The sequence below is a fragment of the Lissotriton vulgaris genome, chromosome 6 (assembly GCF_964263255.1).
Source record: "Lissotriton vulgaris chromosome 6, aLisVul1.2, whole genome shotgun sequence".
NCBI lineage: Eukaryota > Metazoa > Chordata > Amphibia > Caudata > Salamandridae > Lissotriton > Lissotriton vulgaris.
In genome coordinates, this window is record NC_141694.1 from 148,315,627 (window position 1) to 148,337,982 (window position 22,356).

The 22,356-nt window shown below is 42.3% G+C and overlaps 1 protein-coding gene across 1 annotated transcript in view; it reads left to right on the plus strand.

Annotated features, from left to right (window-relative positions):
- Positions 1-1,044: 1,044 nt before the first annotated feature.
- The window catches only part of BLK (BLK proto-oncogene, Src family tyrosine kinase), a 369,223-nt gene continuing 347,911 nt past the window's right edge, over positions 1,045-22,356 (plus strand). Inside the window, exon 1 of the mRNA XM_086926186.1 lies at positions 1,045-1,067. The gene's annotated coding sequence lies outside the window, so the exon portion shown is untranslated. The remainder of the gene's footprint in view (positions 1,068-22,356) is intronic.

The window sequence follows — 22,356 nt, forward strand, 5'->3', positions numbered from 1 at the left end:
CCCCTCATCCTAGGTGAGCAGTTTCCATTGTGATGGGCCGTCATTCTATATTTTGCTCTGTGCCCTGCAAGATATTTTGCTTTTTATTCATACAGGGGCAGGCTCACTTCACATGCAAGGGCACTTTAATTACCTGTCTAATTGATGGCATCAACATGCAGATGCAGCCATTAGTCCCACAGAGAGGAACCAGCAGGAGAGATTGTTAAAAAAGAAAAATGATAAATTCTTAAGGGGTCCCTGGGCCTCGAAACTGTGGTGTCTTTAAAGGTGTGAGGCTGGCTACAAGCAGGCGCGGCGGGCCCTGTGCAGCTGCCCATACTGCCCATGCCTAGCGCTGGCCCTGAGTGGGTGTATGACTGGCCCAGGGCACGTGCACCCGGTCACCTGACTGTTGACGTCTTTATTGGATGGGTGGGTCTAGACACTGCCCCTAGGGAGGGACTGCTACATGACGTGTCCATTACATACATGATGCTGAGCCAAAGTCGAGGCTCAATCCTGGTTACCCAGTAACAAAGTCGGCAGCTCTGGCCCTGACGCAACAAGAACGCAAGAAAACATAAAATACTTTTGCAGGCTCTTTCAGTTTTGTTCAAAATATAATTTGACTTTCTCTCTTTTTAGACACAACATTTTCGCTACTCTGAAAGCCCGATTCAATTTTTTAAAATAAAAGATAACATTTACCCACATAAGAGACTTGATGCATCAAAATTTTTTTTTATGACAGCACTATATAGCTAACACATACTATCATCATGTGGCATGTTTTCTGTCAATGCCAATATGCACTAATTCGTTTTAAATTCTGTCTCACCATTAAATCTTCATAAAATTTAGGCCACCTACTTTTGCATCCTCATTGCCGTCCTAATCTCTATTTTGGGAGCTTGACTATTCAAGGTTCTGATTAGTAAGTCTAACAAACCAGTAAGATTCACCGCCTGCTTCTGACAGGAAACCAAACCACCAGCGTCACTGTAGCGTGAATGACGGGGCTAACGTCTCGTGCAGGCCGGTGGAGGTTCACTCACCAGCGGCGGCGCCGGAGTGCATGCTTCAGGGTACGTCATGACGTCTGGAGAGCCATAGGAACGTCACGCAGTCCCTGGGTGGGTAAGGGGGTGACCCCTAAACATTTTTGTTTGTGAACATTTTCAAGAGAAGCCTGAAAAACTCAATTCTGTGTCAAAATAATCCGTGGTTTAAATGGCATGTTTTGTTGTTGTTTTTTTTTAGCCAATCATTGAGAAAGTTAGTATGTGTTTAAAAAAAATTCCATTTAGTAAATCCTTAACCATTCTTTAATGTTTCTCTTAAACTTTCTCGGACCGCTGGTGGCAATTTATATATTTTGTGTCGCCTCTGTTCTTTTGTAATGGTCATTCGACGTGATTCGTGAATTGGTGTTTCTGTACCGCTTTGCTGAGCGCTCCCGTCCAGGCGTTGCTAATCTCATTGTAACAGAGAAAATACAGAGGGAAAGGGGTATTTTAAGCAAGACTTGCCAACTGTAAACTGACAGCCATCAAAATAATAATTACTGCCAGTCTGAATTATTTTCTGTAAACCCTGAAGGATCGTGAACGCGAGTTCACAAATTCGAAGAATTGTTTGCTTTTCTTAAGCCTTTTGTCTTGGTTTAGAAGCCAAGGCCTTCACACTGGGAACCAGGGTGCCCTGGGTTAACTTGAAAATGCTTTCAACTTTCATGATGCTTAACGGTTATTTGTCAGTCTTTCAAAAATCTCAGGTAATGAACTTGCATTTGGCTGGTGTTCAAGCAAGTGTGCCGTAGAATATATTCAACACAACCACACAAACGGGAAGAACTTACACACACACCCACACAGGTGTGCATGCAAAGACACTAACAAATGTTCTCTCAATCTCACACACACAAACACGCACCCGCACACAAACAGATTCATCCACACCCATATACACACAGATATTCCTAAACATACACAAACACACACAGTGTGGCACACACAGACATTCAGGAACACACACAGATATAAAACATGCACCCATGCACACACAAATTCACTAACACACACATATAAGCATACAACCAGACATACACACACAGTTTTTTTTTTTGCCCTGCCTATGGAAAGCCAAGGTCTTGGTGGCTGTTACAACTTTGCAGAAACATGGGGATCAGACACTACATAGAGGTGCACAGGCTTTTTAAGCATGAAACCGATACACTTATTGTGTTCACCATTTCTCGGTACCTACACTCGATGTGGTGCATTCGTAGAGCTATTTTAAAGAAAATACTTTTAGGAAACTTCTAGCTCCTAGCAACCTTTACATATGCTGCTAAGCCATGTTTTCACATATTCATTGTATGATCATTTCTACTGTAACTACCCTCCCTCTAGGTTTTTTATTTGTCTAATACTATTCCTTTTAAGGTGGATTTTTCAACACTGCTACATATATCTATCAGATAAAGTCAAAAGCTTTTTAACAACCGACAGTTGTTTTACTTACCAATGAATTGGTTATTTGTTTAAATATGTGTTACTCTATCCCTTTCTACACTCAAGGTAGAATCGTCAAACTCTGTTGTGTACATTGCACCGTACCCAATCATAGTACAGTGAGTTGCCATGAGGGAACGTACTCAAGAATGTACTGGAAAACTTTGCACAACTTAGAAATGTACTATTTTTTAATGTAGCACTAATGTTCATAGTTTTTATGATGATATATTCTAATGTTTTCTCTTTTTTTTCAAATTGTATTGTCTTTTTTATGTGCTTTTTATGGCCTATACGGTCGAAATAAAGCTTTTTTGACTGACTGACATACTTTCTTGAATTTAAATCAACAACTGAACTCCCGTTACTCAAGTGTAAGAAATAACTACACCTTTCTAACCGGCTCTTTAAGAACAGGTGCAGTGTAAAAAGGCGCTGTACAAAGCAAATATTGGCCAAGAGGCTCTACACACTATACACATTTATGTACATGAGCTGTTGGGCAATGCAGACATTGTACAGATGGTGAATAAACATAATGGTACTCATTTCAGGTTACTGGAAGGAAACCCTGCTCCCATACTTGTGAGGTGTAAAATTAATAAGGATGAAGACTATATACCCACGTGTCCTGGGTAAATATACTAAATATCAACTGTAGCCCCGTGGGACGCATTGAGAGTATTGTGCGGTGATGCTCCGCATTGGTACAGCTTCTGCCGATTTATTTGACGGTACCTTTCAGTTGATTGTTCCGATTTGTATGGTCATCAATGTATTGGTGTATTAGACAAATGATAAGGAGGTCCTGACGAGGCACCCTAAATCACACTGGGTCAAAACGTCGACAACCCTGCCCCATGGTTGATTTATGATTTATTCCTAGCGACAAACTTATGTAACTGTGTACAGTATCCACCTTGGGTCTTGCGCAGTTCTTTACATTCATTCCCCCCCCCCCCCCCACACTCCCCCCACAGGTACAAATTCAATAATAAATATTTTAAATACCCAGTCAGTACAAATTGTAGAGGCAAATACTATAATACATCATTATATTGTGAAGGAGAGAAAGGTATTGAATTAAGTATCACATATTACAACATACTATACCTTCTTACAATTCCAAAAAGTGCAAGGCATGTAGAAATAGAAAGTGCAATGGTTCGATAGCCTTAAACCTGGCAACATTGACTAATTTATCTTCTATAAAGTGCTGAATAACAAAGTGTGAAAGTGCAGATCATAATCCTGATTTACCATGCATTATAAAAATATCGGATCCCACTTTTGGGTGGCCCTAACCCATTTGGCTTAGATTTCTTCACCTTGTCGAACTCTATGCATTTTTCTAAGCCAGTCTGAAAAATAGGGACACCATTTTGACCTCAATTTCTTTAATATTAATGACTGTTCAACCAGCATTGAGACATAGATTTACTTTTGAACACTTGAAATCGCACCTCTCATAGACCAATACTCCAGCAATGATATAATCGGGCATTTGGTGAATTTGAATTAATAGTTGGCTTTCAAGTGTAGAGTGCCAAAAGTTATCTAGTATCTCGCACATATCACCATGTAACATGGGACCGCATTCTTACATATATGTATACTTTTATGAGTTCTGCGTCATCTGCACCTTTTTCACCGTACATAGTGAACCTTTACTTATATCAGAATAATTATACTTTTGGACAACAGAGGAAAGTGGCTTTGATTTGATTTAGCTAACTGAATCATATGATGCATGATATTGATTTTGTGACATGATTCATATACTGCGTTTGTCTAATTACCTTCGAGTGGTACAATAGGAGAACGTTGGGAAGTTACACATTTTGTGAACAATATGATGCATTCATGCTGAGCACGTGCACAATTACTCCATATTCAGTGACACAGGGAATTCTAATTATGTTGGTCCAAGTCATCCCTATTTTGTGTTTGAGATGTATTAAGGTGTGAAACGATCACTTTCATTTGGGAGAGTGTGAGCCTGAAATCTCAACAGTCTCGCCACATATAGTGCCTATAAGAGCCACAGCTGTGATCAGAAAACGTTTTCCTGTAGAACATCCAATCTCTTTTGGTTGTTTATCTGGATAAAAAGGGCTGGTCTGTTTCACACGCACTAGTTATAGCTGTTTCCACATATTGTGGTGAATACAGTCTTGGTTGGTGACAGCAGGTGATTTAATCTGGAATGTGATATCACAGTAGGCAGAATGTAGTCTTGAGATGGAAGAGTGTTGCAAGGTGATGGTGCTTCTGGGTAATCCCTCAGTTTTTACTTTATTGTAGTGAGAGAGCGCAATTTGAATGAAAAATATATCTGTACCATATTTACAAGCATATCGCATAAACGTAGAAGTTGTAACATGAAGGAGCACTTGTAGCGTATAAGTTAGCCGATGTAACCTAAGTAATAGGAAATGTATCTGTATTCACTTTAGAATATGCATTAGAAAGACAGTATATATAGTGGTCTAATATAGAAATGTATAGAAATGCTTAAGAACAGTAGAACGTGCTAAACTGAATGTACGTATGTAATTATTAAACGGAGAAAGAAGCGGTGAAATGTAAAGTAAAGAAATGTGCAGACTATATAGCACGGTGTAAGCACGAGAATATAAACGTTGTATTTTATGTAACATGGATTCAAGTATAATCACTGATTTGCTGATTCAATTATATATAAATGTGTGTTAAAGGTTATACTGTGTAGAAGAGTTGAAGGAATGTTAGAAAAGTGTGGTCATGTGTGATTTTAACCTAACTGACCAAGAGTTCGCAAGAGCGTAGTCCGCTGTATGTAATTTAGTGGGCTCACAGGAATAGGGGATAGCCTTGATCTGTACGTGCGAGACAAGAGTCAAAGGTCTTGTTAGATTTAAGGTGACAATGCTGGACGAAGTTTATGGCCTAAGTGAGATAAGAGACGCTTGGAATTTGGGTCTTGTTTAGAAATGACCGTTCACAGGACCAAACGAGGTTACGAACACAAACGTAAAGAATGGAGTTCTGTTGAGGTGATAGACTTTGCTCTGAAAGTGTCAACTGGAATGTCAATGAAGTCACCAGCAAGAAGACGAAGATGGTGCCTAAGAAGCAAGGTCAACTTAACGGACGACGCGAAGAGATGAAGCGATGGAAAAACCCAAGAATGAGAGCATGTGTAAATGTATATGTGGTGGGCGTCAAGGGGCGTTCCACCCATACTGTGATTGTGTATTTAGGGACAGCACCCTGGGGAGAAGCAAGCGAAGAGCTCAGAGCGCAGAACAGAAGATCAGAGAGTGAAGAGCGCAAGAGAGCAGTAGGCCGAGGACCCTTAGAGAGCAGATGGGTAGGCAGAGAGGGTACTGTTTCTCGATATAAGTTACCATTAGAGGCTAAGAGAGTTTGAACTTCTTTGGAAGTCAAACTGCTGACACCTTTTTTAGGTAAGGAACTTGTGAAGTAGGGATGCCACCTAGTATAGAGTAGGGACAGAATTAACTTGTTATTCTCTTTTTGTAGATGACGCAACGGAACCACTTTGTGTCTATGCTTTTTAATCTGTTGATTCTGGAATTGATCTTAATTGTATTCTTTTGTAGACTTAGATTCTTTAGGGAATTTATGTTCCTTTTAATTCCTGTATACTTGTTGAATCTTATCCTGAGAGGATTGTATATGCAACTAATTCTGATTTTATATTAAACTTTAAAAACTTTATCAGTCGTAAGTGGTTCTTCAGAGTTGCGTCAGTCTATGGGGTTGATTTAACCTATGTGGGGTTTGTCTTTTACTCAATGACAGAAAATAATCGATCCAAAAGGAAGAATGAGATAGGTATCTAGGTAATCAGAAAAGATATTAAAATCTCATTCCCCGCAGTAGCATTTATATAGTGCTTCACACTTTTAATGGGTTTGAAAAGTACTCAGATTTCTTACGGGTTTCTTGATGTCTCGTGGAGTGTGCTGGGTGGTGTGACTGAAATTAGGAGATGTGCTCTAAATATTGTATGGTGTACAGTGCATAGGCATGAGGATTTGAGGAAGTGAGTGAATAGACAGTCATGTGTCAGGATGCCTACCCATGTATGTGAGAGTAGGGTCACTCTTCTAGTCAAACACGCAGAGTGAGGAGTGACAATGCAGATTTAGTAGAGTGAGTGGTGAAGAGGTAATTAGTGCGTTAAGAGGATAGGTGTTTATTATAGGCACATCACAGAGAAGTCATTACATGGAATTCACTAATATTTTAATAATGTACTTTGCAGGCGGCTTCCCTCAAGTTTCATTACGCCACTGCTTGTGCCATGGTGCCAGGGTGTCTGCTTTTAAGGAAGGATTGCTTTTGTGCAGAAAGGGACACTTTCCTGCACAGAAACAATTCTTAGAATGAAGCACACTTAAAAAGAGGAAACAACAAGGAGAAATAAAGCTATTTTGCCTCCTTTCACCTCTGTCTGGAAGGCATACAATTTTGATGAATTCCCAGGTTTACCACTCTCCACCCATGTAACGCCTTCCTGGCGCAGAGTAATGCAGCGATTTGCACTGCCTTGCTTTACTCCAAATTTACCAAGTCACACAGGGCCAGCCAACGTGGCTTTGCATGGCTTGGGAAACTTGTCGTAAGGATTGTGTTGCCATGGCGTCACCATGCTTGATGCAAGGGCAATGCAATCCTTTGATAAATCTGGATCCAAGGATTTGAGTGGTTTGTGGATAAGGTGATAAATGTTTCTTGTTAAAATCTGTAGATTATGCAACAGATGATTGATTGTGTGGCAAATTCATACTTACGTGAAAAACACAGTGCCTGCAGAATTGCAGAATTCCAGTGGCCTTAATTATGAGGAATAAAAACCTGATGCCGTACATCATAAGGATATTGCAAGTCACCTCGGAATTCCATAATGTGATAAAGGAATTCTACCTACGTCTTTGATCCTCTATAGGGCCATTAACTCCTCGTGGCTTGCAATCGCCTTAACATTCACTGCAGGGGTACTTTATCCCCTACCATGCATTCTTATTATCAAAAAAAGACACCCCAGACCATTACATTTTTTTTCTGTGGTCATGAAATACATCAGTGTGAAATACTTTCATTATCTACACAAAAAGATGATGGATGGAATACTGAACATTGTCAAACATTCATCTCCAGTCACACATCTGGGTTAAATCCATAGTTTTTTTGCTCACCATGCCACCACAGTTTGGACCCAGCCATATGCAAATCAGTCTTGACCTTGTTCCCGGTGAAAAAAATTCATTCTGAACTGCCATATCGGGTCCTCCCTGGACCAGAAACAATCATCCTGGGACTGGTGTCGGGGTATCACCCCTCATCAGTCAGGCTAGCTTGAATCCAGTGGTATGGTGAGCACGGGACCCAAGTCTGGGCTTCCTCTTCCCACTTAGGATGACTATAGCAACACAAAAAGATGATGGACGGAATGCAGAACATTGTCAAACATTCACCCCGCTTCACAGATCTGGGTTAAATCCATCGTTCTTTTGCTTCAATGCTACCCAGAAACCGGTCCCAGGATGCTGGTTTCTGGTCCAGGGAGGACTTGGCGTGGCAGTCCGGGCTGGACTATTCCCATGAGGAGCAGGGTCAAGACTGATTTGCATATGGCTGGGTCCAAAGTGGAATGGCATGGTGAGCAAAAAACAATAGATTGAGGCCCAGATCTCTATATTGTGGGTGAAAGTTTGACAATATTCAGCATTCCAGCCATAGTCTTTTTGTGTTGCTACTTTTATTACCTTCAAACTTTTCCAAAAATCCCACTGTATTTTACCTGCTTATGGTAAAAAAACTTGGTTTCTCATTTCCACTTTTAGAGTGTATACATTTATTTCTTCTTCTGGTAAATTAAAAAATATATTTTTATGTTGCAATTAGGTTAAATTTCAAATATTATAATAGTGTGGAAACACTGTCTAGAAATGTATGGTCAATGAGAACATCACTGAATGACATTACCACATAAGGATTTGGGGCGCCCTGTGTCAAATGTATTTTGGGGCCCCCTGTTTGGAACAGCTTTGTATTCATGATCTAATTTCAGCTCTTTCATGTCCTCTTTGGCCAGGTCATTGACAGTGCACAAGCACTCTGACCAAATTCTAAATGTGTTTGCATCTGATATTCAGGGATAGTGACTTGTGTTTTCAATATTGTAACATAGCAGCAGCAGCTCACTAACATTAGTGCAAATAATCTCTGTGACACCCTCCATTTCTCATATGGATGGTATAGGTTTGATCTAAAATAAACTTTTTTTATTTATGTTGCATGAAGCATTGAACACATTTCCCTGCAAAATGTCTGTAATAGATTCAAACACATCACCTACGTTAAAAACAAATTGAAGGACACCGGTATTTAAAAGAATCAGCTTAAGAATTAATCAAGGCAACCAGGACAGGACTCTGCAGAACAGAGCTGATACGCTGGAACCCTGGGCCAGAGCCCTCTTTACCCATGCCTTAAAACGTCTCTGATTTGCCGTGCCACCTGGATTTAGTAAGGAACATGAACATTGTAACACCGGTGGGAAACTAGTATGGGTAAGTGTACCACTTATTTAGCTCTGGGTGAATTTCTAGAATCCCAAACTTTTGTTTGCAATAGTATGATAGCTATTTTAGGGGGAATGAGGACTTACAAGTTGAGGTTGGAAGGATGGAACATTGCATTGCAAGGAGAGGTGAAGTTAAAGAACTTGTGTTGGAGGGAAGCCTGAGGTGGACGCAAGGGGTGAGATATTCTTGAATCCAGGTACAATGGGTGTAGAAGTGTGACTGATTGTCGTAGGAGGGTGCGATATGATCTGAAACCATGATATACAAGAGAGAATAGAGTGAATACCATAAAGATAGGTAGAGTTAGGAAGGAGGCAAGAAACATCTGAGGATAGGCAAGAGGAAACAGCTGAAGGACAAAGAAGGAAATCAGTGAATCTACTAAATACATACCAGGTGTGCTGCATAGCAGAGTTGAGGATAATCCATTAGGGTTTCTGTGCCTGAAGACAACTGTGTTCTGAGCTGACACTGCAGCAGTGCACACACTCCTAATTGTGCCCATCATCAAATCTCAATGGAAGCTTTATAAAGTCATAGTTGTCTGAATTTTGTAATTTACCTAATGCCATTAAGCCTCTCTTGCTTTGCTGTTTGTCAGATATCGATTACAAAAATGATGTCTTACATAAATAACGTTGGCAAAAACATGACTCTTTTGGATGTCGATTTCCTATTATTAACTTCAGTGGGGTGATGTTTTTGTAAGCGATATTTAGGACACCACATTTTGCCAGATATATTTAGGCCTCGGTGTTCTGGTACCACATGATGGCATCACCTGTTTTTTTTGTTTTTGCTTTTGTAGTGAGGAGGTATGTTATATTTCACATCTGCTATTTTGCATATTATACTTGCAAGGAAACATTTATAAAGCCTACATAAGTGAGGTTTCTACAAGTATAATGGTGTGAAGTAGTGCTTTACAAAGTTTTTATTATTCATGAGTAATTTAGCCCAGTACCTTGCTATTGACCTATGCAGTTATGGAGTTTCCCATTTTCGCTAGATCTATGCGCTAACGCAACTTTTCCTTACAGACTGGCATTTATATCTCCCCAAATGCCAATGTGTTCTAGTTGACACTGAAAATGAGTGTGTTGTTTTCTCACACATAAACTTTAACACTGTTTTCCTGAGGTTACATGTCAGAATATTTTTTACAAAAACATCACCTGACATAAATCTGCTGTCCTATAGCTCACAAAAAGATTGTACAATTAGAATGTAGATTTTTCATTATTTACTCGATTAGGGAGTTTTTTTGTATACAAACATTAAGACACAATATATTTGTCAGACGACATTTAGTCCAGAATACTCTGCTCCCAAACCTTTCCAGGTGTAGGCAATATTTTTCTCTCACATCAACTTAAAAGGGTCATAAAAGTCTTGATTTTAAAGTCACATTCTGAAACTTTGTGAGTTATTGGTAGTAATCATAGTATTCGCAAGAACTACCAGAAGCTATTCGCAATTTCACATATGGTATTGATTTACTAGTTCCAACATGAGTTGTGCTCAGTAGTAATTCCACAGGTTTTCTTCAATATTACCATCCTCTACGACTACTTTTTTTTTTTACCGCATAGGATAATATGTTTGATAGTGTCACCTGCTTTATTGCTCAAATTTTCCACCTGATTAAAAAAGTAGGTGGAAAATCTGAGCAGATAGGGTCTGGAGTTTGGGAGAAACCTGCAGATAGCGATCCAGTAATTCTGGGAACCACGTTATTCCCCATTCCGAGCTTTAAACTTGTAATACATGTTAATTGGCTAGTAATATCACCCACTATGGATAATACTGGATAATGCTGCATCTAGTTTAACCAACTGGTAATCCGTGCCTTCTTTGTGGGTTCTAAAGAAATGCTCAACCAGTGACCCCTGCATGAATGACCTTGCCCAGACTGTAGGCCTCGCTTTGCCTTTCACAATGTGATGATTTTTTTCTTGTTGCCAACCTCCTGTCATTCTTTCAAGTTCCAATTGAACGAGAGTTCGGGGTTGCATCCATCAAACATGAGAAGGGATTAATTAGAAGTAAAATGTACAGCAAAATGACTGTTTTCTTGCTGAACCTACATTTGCCGACCTTTTTCTGCTATCTATAAACTTAACCAACAACATGAAGTTGGCAAGGATTTTTTTTTAAAACTTCAGACCAATGGTAAAAACATTGAAATGAAAATGTAAATGTTAGGAACCCGTCCGCACCCTCACGACAGACTGTGGAATGATTTTAATGGGCCTGTAACTTGGATTTAAATCCATGAGCTGCATGCTACAAACTCCTTTGGGGGAGAGGGGGGGCATAGATTAAAGGAAAAGGACTTAAAACACATAAAAACCTTCAAATAAAATTAAAATAACAACAAGGAGACCAAATCAAAAATAATAATATTTTTTTTACCACGACAATCCTTGCAAATCTAAAACACACAGAGGTATTGGGGGAAAGCTTTCACTTATTTGCACACTTGCTCTAAACTTTTCCATTATTTTATTTACATGAACACATGAGGCGAAACTACTTTTGGGAATGACCCTACAGTTATGATGCTCTGGGTGTCCACTGCCTTCCCAAATGTCTGCTTCCCAGATAATGGGTATGGTACAAGCATAATAAAATGCTGGACAATCGTCCATCTCCCTGTAAAAACACCATAGTTGGAGTTGCCAACGGTAATCTGATGCCCCCTGCTGGTTATGACCTAAACTGGCTGATTTACTCCGCTTCATAGTATTGCTCACCCTGCCTAGGAACACCATGCTTTCAGTCCTAACCTCACAGTTACAACTGCAGAAATGCTGCCATACAGCAGTCTTACGCTAGTAGTAAGTGACGTTTGCAGTGCATACTTTCTGGAAATCCTAATTTGTGAATTTTAACTGTCAATGTTACCTTTTAGACACAAAAGCAACATTTAGGTGCGAAAAAGGTTTAGTCCAATATGATTTAAACAGGAAAATGCACCCCCGAGAGGCTACAAGGACACAAAGCTGAATACATGGAGCCAAATACATCCTTGGAGCACAAGGAACCACATTTGAAATTAGTCATAGAAAAATTCGAACAAACTAAATGTAACAATAGAAGTTAACTTTGCGTAAACTTAAAAGTTCCCGCAAATTACAAGGATAGAAAAAAAGGAACAGCAAAAATAAATAAATACTGAATCAAATAAACCTTAGGTGGCACCTGGCACTTGCACCAACCAGTGCGTGTTCTCACCACAGTAGTTTACTGTTTTTAAATGAAGTATGGAAGGCCTAAAACACATAGAGAATTGAAAACATGTCAGCAATAGAAGCGTTAACGGCATATTTAGGGTCTCAGGAACTAATGGTAGAAAAAAGGCCCCATATTTTCTGACGTTTCACTCTCGTTTCTGCAGCCTCTGGTGGAACGTTGCAGACCGCCCGTCAAGTGCAGAGGGGAAATGAAATAACAGTTTTGAGGTCAGCTAGCTGTTTGTCCGTTCTTTTATTTATAGCTGTAAGCAAAGGCAGCTGTGTTCCTGTCAAGTTTGAGAACACATATTCAGCCGGTTAACGTACAACATGTCTGAAGAGGAAAAGGGCCAATGAGTGCCGCCATTATAGGCCTTGACAATGTTTTTAGAAACATACCAGCCGACTGGCGAACTGAATATTAGAGGGTGTACTTTTACCTACCATTTCACTATGGCTTTCCAACGATTTATGCTTTCAGGTCTTTTCCAAAAGTCTAGACTTTCGCGAACAGACTCTGGGCTACATGCAGGCCCGGTTCTAGCGGGTGGGCCGGGTGGGCCAGGCCCACCCAAACATGAGCCTGGCCCACCCAAAAAGAATCCTTGTCCCTCGCAGTGAGGGCTTGAAGGCAGGCGCGCAACGCCTTTGGGATCAAAGTGCTTCAACCCCCCGTCGTGTGTGTCAGCCCGGCCGAGACAGCTTCCCGGGCACACAGACAGTTTTAGAGATTATGGCAGCCCCGCACCTGAGTACTTCACAGGTCTTTAAAGACAATTTACATGTTAACGAGGCTCTGTTTATTTTTTCACCCCTTCATCTCTACATGGCGAAAGGTGACAAATCCTTTCTTTGACAATGGTCACCTTTGCCTACTCTTCTGCTGTGTGGATATTTCTTTTTCTATGTAGTGCAGGAGAAAAGAAGTTTGTTTATTTCTATTCACCTTTCCTGACCCCTGCAGCGGCTTTGACACAAAGTTTGACTAATGGAGTAGGTAAGAGAATGTGTTACAACATTTTTTTCTTTTTAAAATCTGCACAGGTCCCGCAGGACACATACTTCGTGTGTGTTTCATTTAAACAGTTTTTATCATTATCATGGCTGAGGCAGGACAACAATAATAATACAAAATGCCCAGATAACGCTGGTGATATATGATCCTGCTGGAGAGCAATCATTTGTCCGTTAGTAGTGTTTAAATGCTGATGAACTGCATTCTATGTGGTTAGCTCCAGGGCTTTAAGTGGGATGAATAAACTGGGGGATCTCTCAAAGGGGCGTGGCCAATGTAATTGAGGACGTGGCTTAAAAACAGTACGTTAAAAATCTGTGTTTAGCATTGTGCGGCCCAATTTGTATTTTGCTGTTTTTGTCATTGCATCAAGGTTTATGATACAACAAGTAACATCATACCTACAAGTCATAACTATTGGCTTTGTCAATGTTTGTTAGTTGCATAAGATAAGAACAGCAACTATGGCTTGTATATAATATTACAAAAGCTTCCACTTAAAGCATTGGTGACATCACAACAATGTTGCTGTTCCTGAGTTTTAAAAAGAGAAGGGAAATCCAGAGAGAAAATTACTTTCTTTAAAGGATTTCCCTTCCCCCCTACAACCCTCACCTGGCATGCTTCATGCCGTAACTTTTCACTTGTGAGTAGTGTGAACAGGGTACACCAATTTGCCTGCTGTCTCGAAACGGGTCTCTATCGGGCTCCGTTTTGTGCCCTGGCACTTTTTTCTGGACTGCAGTGACAGCAGACTGCTGTTACTGCAGTTCGGAAAAAAACGGAATACCTGTGACCAGCGCACAAAACAGCCCAATAGAGACCCGTTTCGAGACCCCCTTAAAAAAAACTGCTTGTGCTCAGACCCAGTGAGACCTGGCCCACTTAAAGCCCTGGATAGCTCAGTGGGTTACTGCCTTTGTCACATAGATCTTTGTGTTACTTGCAGTTCAGAAGGTACAATCCTAACATAGGACAGTAACTAGTGAACTTTCATCAAAGAGCTGCATACACACATGAATGGTATAGTTAGAACTTCGCTTTTTTTGTTTTGTGATATAGTTAGAATTTACCCAGTCTTTTATTATTCTAGTGTTGCTAAAATGAGTATGTTTGGGCAGATATACATTTTTATCAGTAAAGCTGACCAACATGGAATACTCTTTAAATCCTAAGGTTGTGTTTCCCTAGACCAAACCCTCTTAAAATAGCCTTCCCACCAGTATGGATGACATGTGATTCATACACCTTGTAATCCTCATTGGCTTATATGACATTCCCTATAGACTGATTTACATACTTGTATGATTCATTGTCTCTGTATAATGGGTGAGTTGTGTAAAGTACTGACACACACTACACTGATATGAGTAGCGCTATACAACAAATGGAATGCATATGAGAGAGGGGCTACGTAAAGATGAGGGGCACTGTTGGAGGGTGGCAGTGAGGGAATCCGAGGAGGAGGTAGTGGGAGGGGCTACATAGAGAGATCAGGGGCACTGTTGGAGGGTGGCAGTGAGGGAATCTGAGGAGGAGATTGTGGGAGGGGCTATGGAGCGATGAGGGGCACTGGTGGAGGGTAGTAGTGAGGGAATCCGAGGAGGAGGTCAATGGGGGAGGGGCTATGGGGAGATGAGGGGCACTTGTGGCGTGTGGCTGTGAGGGAATCCGAGAGGTGGTCATTAGAGGGGGACTGTTGGGAGATGAGGGGCACTGTTGGAAGGTGGGAGTAAAGGTATTTACAGAGAAAGAGGTTATTGGTGCAGCGCCAAAATAGACTTTCGCATCAGAGCTGAAGCTGGCCTTTCTTTATTTAAAACCAATCACAGATAAGTTGGTCTTCTGACTACAGCAGGTCACCATCCCTATGATGGCAGCAAGTTGTAGTGGGTCACAAATTGCTACCTACCTCATTAATATTTATGAGGTAGGTCTATCTGCGACCTACTATGAATTGCTGATGAAACTTAAAAAATCGTAATTAGGAAATCACGGTTCCTAACTTTCGTATAGCTAGCAAAACGTTTTTGGGGCTTTAAAAATCGAGTCTCCCACCTTAATCGAGTCTATTGGCCTGCATGGAATCTGCCCAACTGGCAGAGTAAAGGGACTGAACTTGCAAGTGTGAGGCTGCAGGATCGGATTTCTGAATGGCAAGATATAGTTTGTTGTTTCTTCCCTTACCTATCAGGAGCACAGAGTAAGTACACTAGTAGGCAAAGAGTGCAACAAAATGATTGTGCACTGGGCTGCAGCAGGTCCCTGGCAGTGCACACTCTGAGTCAGCGAGACCGTTTCCGAGCTCATGCTAGCCTATCACCAGCAGATCTTCATTCAGTAATTGGGTTTCTTCAGGAATCGGGAGGCGGGAGATTAGTCTTGAAATTGGTAGTCTCCTTCCTGAATCGGTAGGTTTGGCATATAGGGGTAAAGAGGTGCCATGTGCAGCGTTCAACTAATTTGCTCTGTGTACACACACATGCCAGTGGTTTGATTGAGAGCCCTGTCCTAAATGTAGCACCCCTGGGATGTAATAGGAGAGTACCATAGCGAGAGGGAGACAAGGTTGCTGTTTATTGATAAAACCCCTGTGTTATATATTGGTTGGTTTGTACAGCTAGGTGACAGGCAGTTATTAAATGTGAAACCCTTGCCGGAGAGCGAAGCCAGTGTACAGCAACATAGCAGATATGTCCTATGTGTTTACTCCTGACCACCATTGGGGCCTACTGCAGCCTAGCATCCCACGCTAATCATGACAGTTCTACTAACAGTAGATTCCTGCTCCTTTAAGATCAAGAGATCCTCTGTAAACCGGCATACCCATGGTGTTTCTCTTGGATATTACGGTTCCTGAAAGCTTCTGAAATGTCCAGGTGAAACTCTGTGAGTAAAATGTCGAATTACCCGGAGAAACACCTTTGGTTCTACTCATTCTGAGAGTAACTCTTCATTTTTGAGGGTCCTGTCATAGGAACAACTCCGAATCCCTCTAGGTTTTCCACCTCGGTGGAATTACTGATGCACCTGGTATTGGTAATTCAAGGAGAAGGGAATTGAGTTGAGTTTGCATAGAGTGCTCCTATACCCATCTGGGTGTTCTAAGGTGTACCAAATTTGATGTCCTTAAACTCAAGCTGAAAAGTGGGCAGGCATGCAGCTCGGGATATATTGGTAAGGAAAGAAATGAGCCAGTTGAGAAGACAGTCTCTTACACTGGCTGCCATAAGAGATGATGTCTGAATGGGATGAGAGACCTTATCAGAGGCTTTTGCTAAGTCCAAAACTGTAAGAACGGCAGACTGTTCTAAAGCGAGGCACATGCAAATCTCACTGAGAACCCACAAGTTCTGATTGAGTGCTGATGTTTGCTCTAAAGCCATACTGATGTGAGTCAAAGTACATGCTATCCTCTAGAAAGGTGGATTTTTGAGCGTTAACATGAGATGCAAGATTGGTCTAACGATAGTTTTTCAGGGTCCATTTTGGCTCTTTCTGCATGGTCATCCCCAAACATTGGCTCTTTCTGGATGGTCATCCCCAAACATTTTTCCTTCATCCTCCTGTTTTCTGTACCCGTTTTTGTTGGCTTTTTAGACTCTTTTCACCTTACCACTGCTAACCCATGCTAAAGTGCTTGTGCCCTCCTCTTTGAACATAGTAAAATTAGCATACATCCAACTGGCACTTTTAATGTACTTGTGAGTCCCTAGAAGTGTGGAACTACATGTACAGAGGGCCTGTAAATTAAATTATAATAGTGGGCCTGCAGCACTGACTGTGCCATCCAATTATGTAGCTTTTTAGACATGTCTCAGGCCTTCCATTGAAGCCTATATGTGCAGTTCTAAATTGCCATTTCAACCTGGCAAAATAAACCATTTGGCAGGCCTAACCCTGCCTTTTTAATACATATGTCAACCTAGATTAGGTTCATGGACATTAACTTTTAACTTTTACTTGCCTTGGAAGTGAAGAACTCTTAAATTCATTTTTCACTACTGCAAGGCCTACCCCTCACAGAGGATAACATTGGATTAATTTATTACATTTTATAACTGATAACTTTCAATTAGGAGCAGGTAGGAATGGGGAGTTTGGTGTTTAATGGTGTTTAATGGTAAAGTCAGATTTTAAGTCACAATTCTGAAAATGCCACTTTTAGCAAGTTGTACAAAAGGGGTTGGTGATGGACGGAGCATCTGAATCAATCAAACAATCACACCCAGTCAAAAGATCTGGGTTTAATCCATCACCGTTCTTTAGCTCACTCTGCCACCCCAGTTCAGACATGGCTATATGCAAATCAGTCTGACTCTGTGCCTCATGGGAACAGTCCAGCCCGAACTGCCAAGCCATGTCTTCCCTGGACCGGAAACAAGCTTCCGAGGACCGGTTTCTGGCATTCCAGCCGTCTTCAGCCCGGCTTGCTTGAATCCAGTGGCAAAGTGAGGCACAGGGTCAGACTGATTTGCATATAGCCATGTCTGAACTGGGGTGGCAGAGTGGGCTAAAGAACGGTGATGGATCAAACCCAGATCTTTTGACTGGGTGTGAGTGCTTGATTGGTTCAGATGCTCCGTCCATCACCACCCCCTTTTGTACCGCTTTTTGCCGCCATAAGTGTGGCAGGGTATGCTCAGACGTGAGTCCCTTGCTCACTTTGCCACTGGATTCAAGCAAGCCGGGCTGAAGACGGCTGTAATGCCAGAAACCGGTCCTCGGAAGCTTGTTTCCGGTCCAGGGAAGGCATGGCTTGGCAGTTCGGGCTGGACTGTTCCCATGAGGCACAGGGTCAGACTGATTTGCATATAGCCATGTCTGAACTGGGGTGGCAGAGTGGGCTAAAGAACGGTGATCAATCAAACCCAGATCTTTTGACTGGGTGTGAGTGTTTGATTGGTTCAGATGCTCCATCCATCACCACCCCCTTTTGTACCGCTTTTGGCCGCCATAAGTGTGGCAGGGTATGCCCAGATCTTTTGACTGGGTGTGAGTGTTTGATTGGTTCATATGCTCCGTCCATCACCACCCCCTTTTGTACCGCTTTTGGCCGCCATATGTGTGGCAGGGTATGGTCAGACGTGAGTCCCTTTCTCACTTTGCCACTGGATTGAAGCAAGCCGGGCTGAAGACGGCTGTAATGCCAGAAACCAGTCCTCGGAAGCTTGTTTCCGGTCCAGGGAAGGCATGGCTTGGCAGTTCGGGCTGAACTGTTCCCATGAGGCACAGGGTCAGACTGATTTGCATATAGCCATGTCTGAACTGGGGTGGCAGAGTGGGCTAAAGAACGGTGATGAATCAAACCCAGATCTTTTGACTTGGTGTGAGTGTTTGATTGGTTCAGATGCTCCGTCCATCACCTCCCCCTTTTGTACTGCTTTTGGCCGCCATAAGTGTGGCAGGGTATGCTCAGACGTGAGTCCCTTTCTCACTTTGCCACTGGATTCAAGCAAGCCGGGCTGAAGACGGCTGTAATGCCAGAAACCGGTTCTCGTAAGCTTGTTTCCGGTCCACGGAAGGCATGGCTTGGCAGTTCGCGCTGGACTGTTCCCATGAGGCACAGGGTCAGACTGATTTGCATATAGCCGTGTCTGAACTGGAGTGGCAGAGTGGGCTAAAGAACGGTGATGGATCAAACCCAGATCTTTTGACTGGGTGTGAGTGTTTGATTGGTTCAGATGCTCCGTCCATCACCACCCCCTTTTGTACCACTTTTAGCAAGTTGGCATTTTCTTCTCCTGATTATTTGGTACCTGCAGCCTGTTCCTGGGCCACAGCTGGCTCTTGTTCTTTGCATATTTCTCCCAGACAGTAAGAAAAAGGAGCATAAGTATTGACAGAATGTGCCATCTCTGATGTGATGAGGGGGAAAAGCTGCCACCTACCACACTTGCACATCACTTTGGTTCTACCTGGGCACATTTACAAAGGGTTTGACACTAGTCTATTGTGATCCCAGCCTCGTTGGAGCCTGAGCAGGCAGGACATTCTAAGCACCTCTAGAAGTGGAAACCTCCAGAACCTTTCCTACTTCAAAGTGTGCATCAGGTTTAAATAATTGACCATCAGACCCAACTCTTCAGTGCACCTCTAGACCTATGGAAGGCTCAGAAGGGCTTCTGTGCTACCCTCTTGAAAGAAGGAGTGCTACTCTGCTGCCCTGCTACAGTCCTGCCCTACTGCCTGAGTGAAAGGACTGGACCTGCATCTTGAACCCCAAATCACCAGAGTGACTCCAAAGGCTAGTTGTCTTGCCTTCCGATCAGAGCCGCAGGGACAGGAAAAGCTCCTAACATCTTGAGCCCAGCACATGGACTCAATCTGCAGTGAGTAGGGCCCTCGGTATCCGTCCTGCTTTCCATCACGGTCGGTTAGAACTTGCAACATTGTCTCGGTCCAGCACAACCAGGTAACTACAGTTGCCACTTTGTGCCTCCAGGCACTATTGTTACTTAAAACTTTGAATTTGCAATTCTCTGGTTCCACTGATTGGTTGTTTGTTGTTTTGGTTTCAAATCATTTATTACATATTACTCCATGTTCCTAAATTGGTTTGGGATTTTCTTGTGTTGTGTTTTTTACTTTGTTACTGTTTGAAGTGCTGCATAAATACTTTACACATTACCTATACATTAAGCTTGACTGCTTTTGTGCCGAGCTTACCAGAGGGTTGAGCACAGGTTAATTTGGGATTTTCTTGTGTCTCACCGTGACATAGATTGCGGTTTCTGCTTGAGTAGGGTTTGACCCTCCTCAACCAGTAACACAATTTCCTACAGTCCACCAATGTTTTTGTTGTTGTTTTTTTTTAAGCGTAATTATCATAGCCTGTTTCCACATTTCAGGGACTGGGCCAGTAGAAAGCAAAAGGTTTACTAATTGAGTAAGATGAGTGGTGCTCTGAGGAGCCCACTGCTTTAAGTTTTTGGCTGGGCAGGGATCCAAGGATGATCCTGAAGTAATGGTAAAACACTTGAAATTTACCTAGGCTTCCTCGATTGGTTCAAAGGTGAGGATATTTCTACAAAAGGAGGGATTGTGGACTCTAGGAAGGAGCTTTTTTTATAGCTTGTACAATATCCAAAACCGGGCCAGCTTTAGGATGGAGAGACCAGTTCCATAATACCAAGCGGCAAACTTGAAGGGAGTGCCCTTTGCATGACAGGCAGAGGCGAGATAAGAGCAGCCTGCAGAGATCTTTGTGTGCTCGGCATTTTTCAGAGGATAATAATTGCAACAGCATGATAACTCTGGCGGTTAATACATTTGATGGAGAGATCTGTAATTTGTCTAGTCACAGTTTTGATTCATGATAAAGTAGCATAGAGGGTTGATGTTCCCACTGTAAAGCTCAACGTGTAACATACAGATCACAAAATAGTTTTTTATGAAGAGAGCTCAGTGGGTTGCTGCTTTTGTCACAGATATCCTTTTGTTACTTGGAATCATAAGTTACAGTTCTTCTATTAAAGCACTTTGAGCTATGAACAGGCATCAAAGTGCTGCAAGCAATTGCAAGGCATAGCTTTAGAACCAGGTATGGGAAACAAAAGGGAGTGACCCCACTGACCAAGAGACACGGTACCAAAGGTAAGCAGAAATTCTCTTGGAGCAACTATTTACTCAAAACATCTACTCAAACCATCCATATGTATATATTAGTCTTATTATTATTTGAATTTGTAATGCGCGCAGCTACCCTAGACAGGGTTTCCCGGAGCAGGCATGTCTGCTGCTGCATACCAAATGGACGGCAGGCTGGTTACTAAGAAAAAAGCCAGGTCTTAAGATCTCGCCTAAACTTGGGGTAGAGAGATTCATGTTTCATTAGACTAGGGAGAGAGTTCCATAATCTAGGACCAAGAAATGAAAAGGAGCGATCTCCCATTCTAGTAAGTCTACAACTAGGGGTGACAAGATTGCCTAGAGTGGCTGAGCGTAGAGGCCGTGAAGGGGCATATGAATGGAGAAGCTCCTGAAGATAGGCTGGGGTGGTTCCTTGCTTAATTTTAAAAACAAGACACAAGGTCTTGAATTTAATACGGCTGTCGATGCGAAGCCAATGTAAGTCCCGAAGAAAGGAGAGATGGATGATTTCCTTGGGACCTGACATAAAAGATGGGCTGCAGAGTTGTGCACCACCTGGAGTTTCCTCAACACCTCCTGACTTCTGCCTAGATACAGCACATTACCGTAGTGCAGGCGAGAAGTGACCAATACCTGGACTACCGTTATTTTGATGGAGTCTGGAAGCATCCAGATGATCTTACGCAGCCATCTTAGAATGGTAAAACAAGTGGCGGCAACACTTACCGCCTGTTGCCGCATTGAGAGGTTACTTTCAATAATAAACCCAAGATTGCGAACTTGGCTAGCAGGTTGGGGAAGAGTTCCCATTTCCGGAGGCCAATGTTGAGGACCCCAAAGATGCTTGTGCTTACCCAAATTAACAACCTTGGTCTTGTCTCCATTTAAATTCAAAAGATTGGCACACATCCACTCCGACACCCGCCGTAGCCCCACCTGAAGGGAGGACAGGGAACCTTCCTTCGTAGAAGACAAGGAAACAATGATTTGTGTGTCGTCGGCGTATGAATAAAGGGTTAACCCCGCCTCCTCCACTATGGACGCCAGGTGTCTCACATAGATATTAAAGAGCAACGGGCTCAAAGTGGACCCCTGGAGCACTCCGTATGCGGATGTCCTGACGGTAGATGAAGATTTGGAGGAGAAAAACTGAAATGTACGGTCACTAAGAAAGGAGGACAGCCAGGTTAAAGCGGGCCCTTCAACTCCTGCCGACCTGAGAGACTTAAGAGGATGGTATGAGACACAGTATCGAATGCGGCGCTCAGATCAAGTAAAATGAGCGCCGTCGTCTCCCCCTGTCAAGGCAGGAGCGCAGTTTCTCAGTGACCCCCAACAAAGTAGTTTCTGGAGAAAAATGGGTTCTGAATCCAGAGTGAGACGGATGTAAGAAACCTGAGCTTTCCACGTGAGCTGAG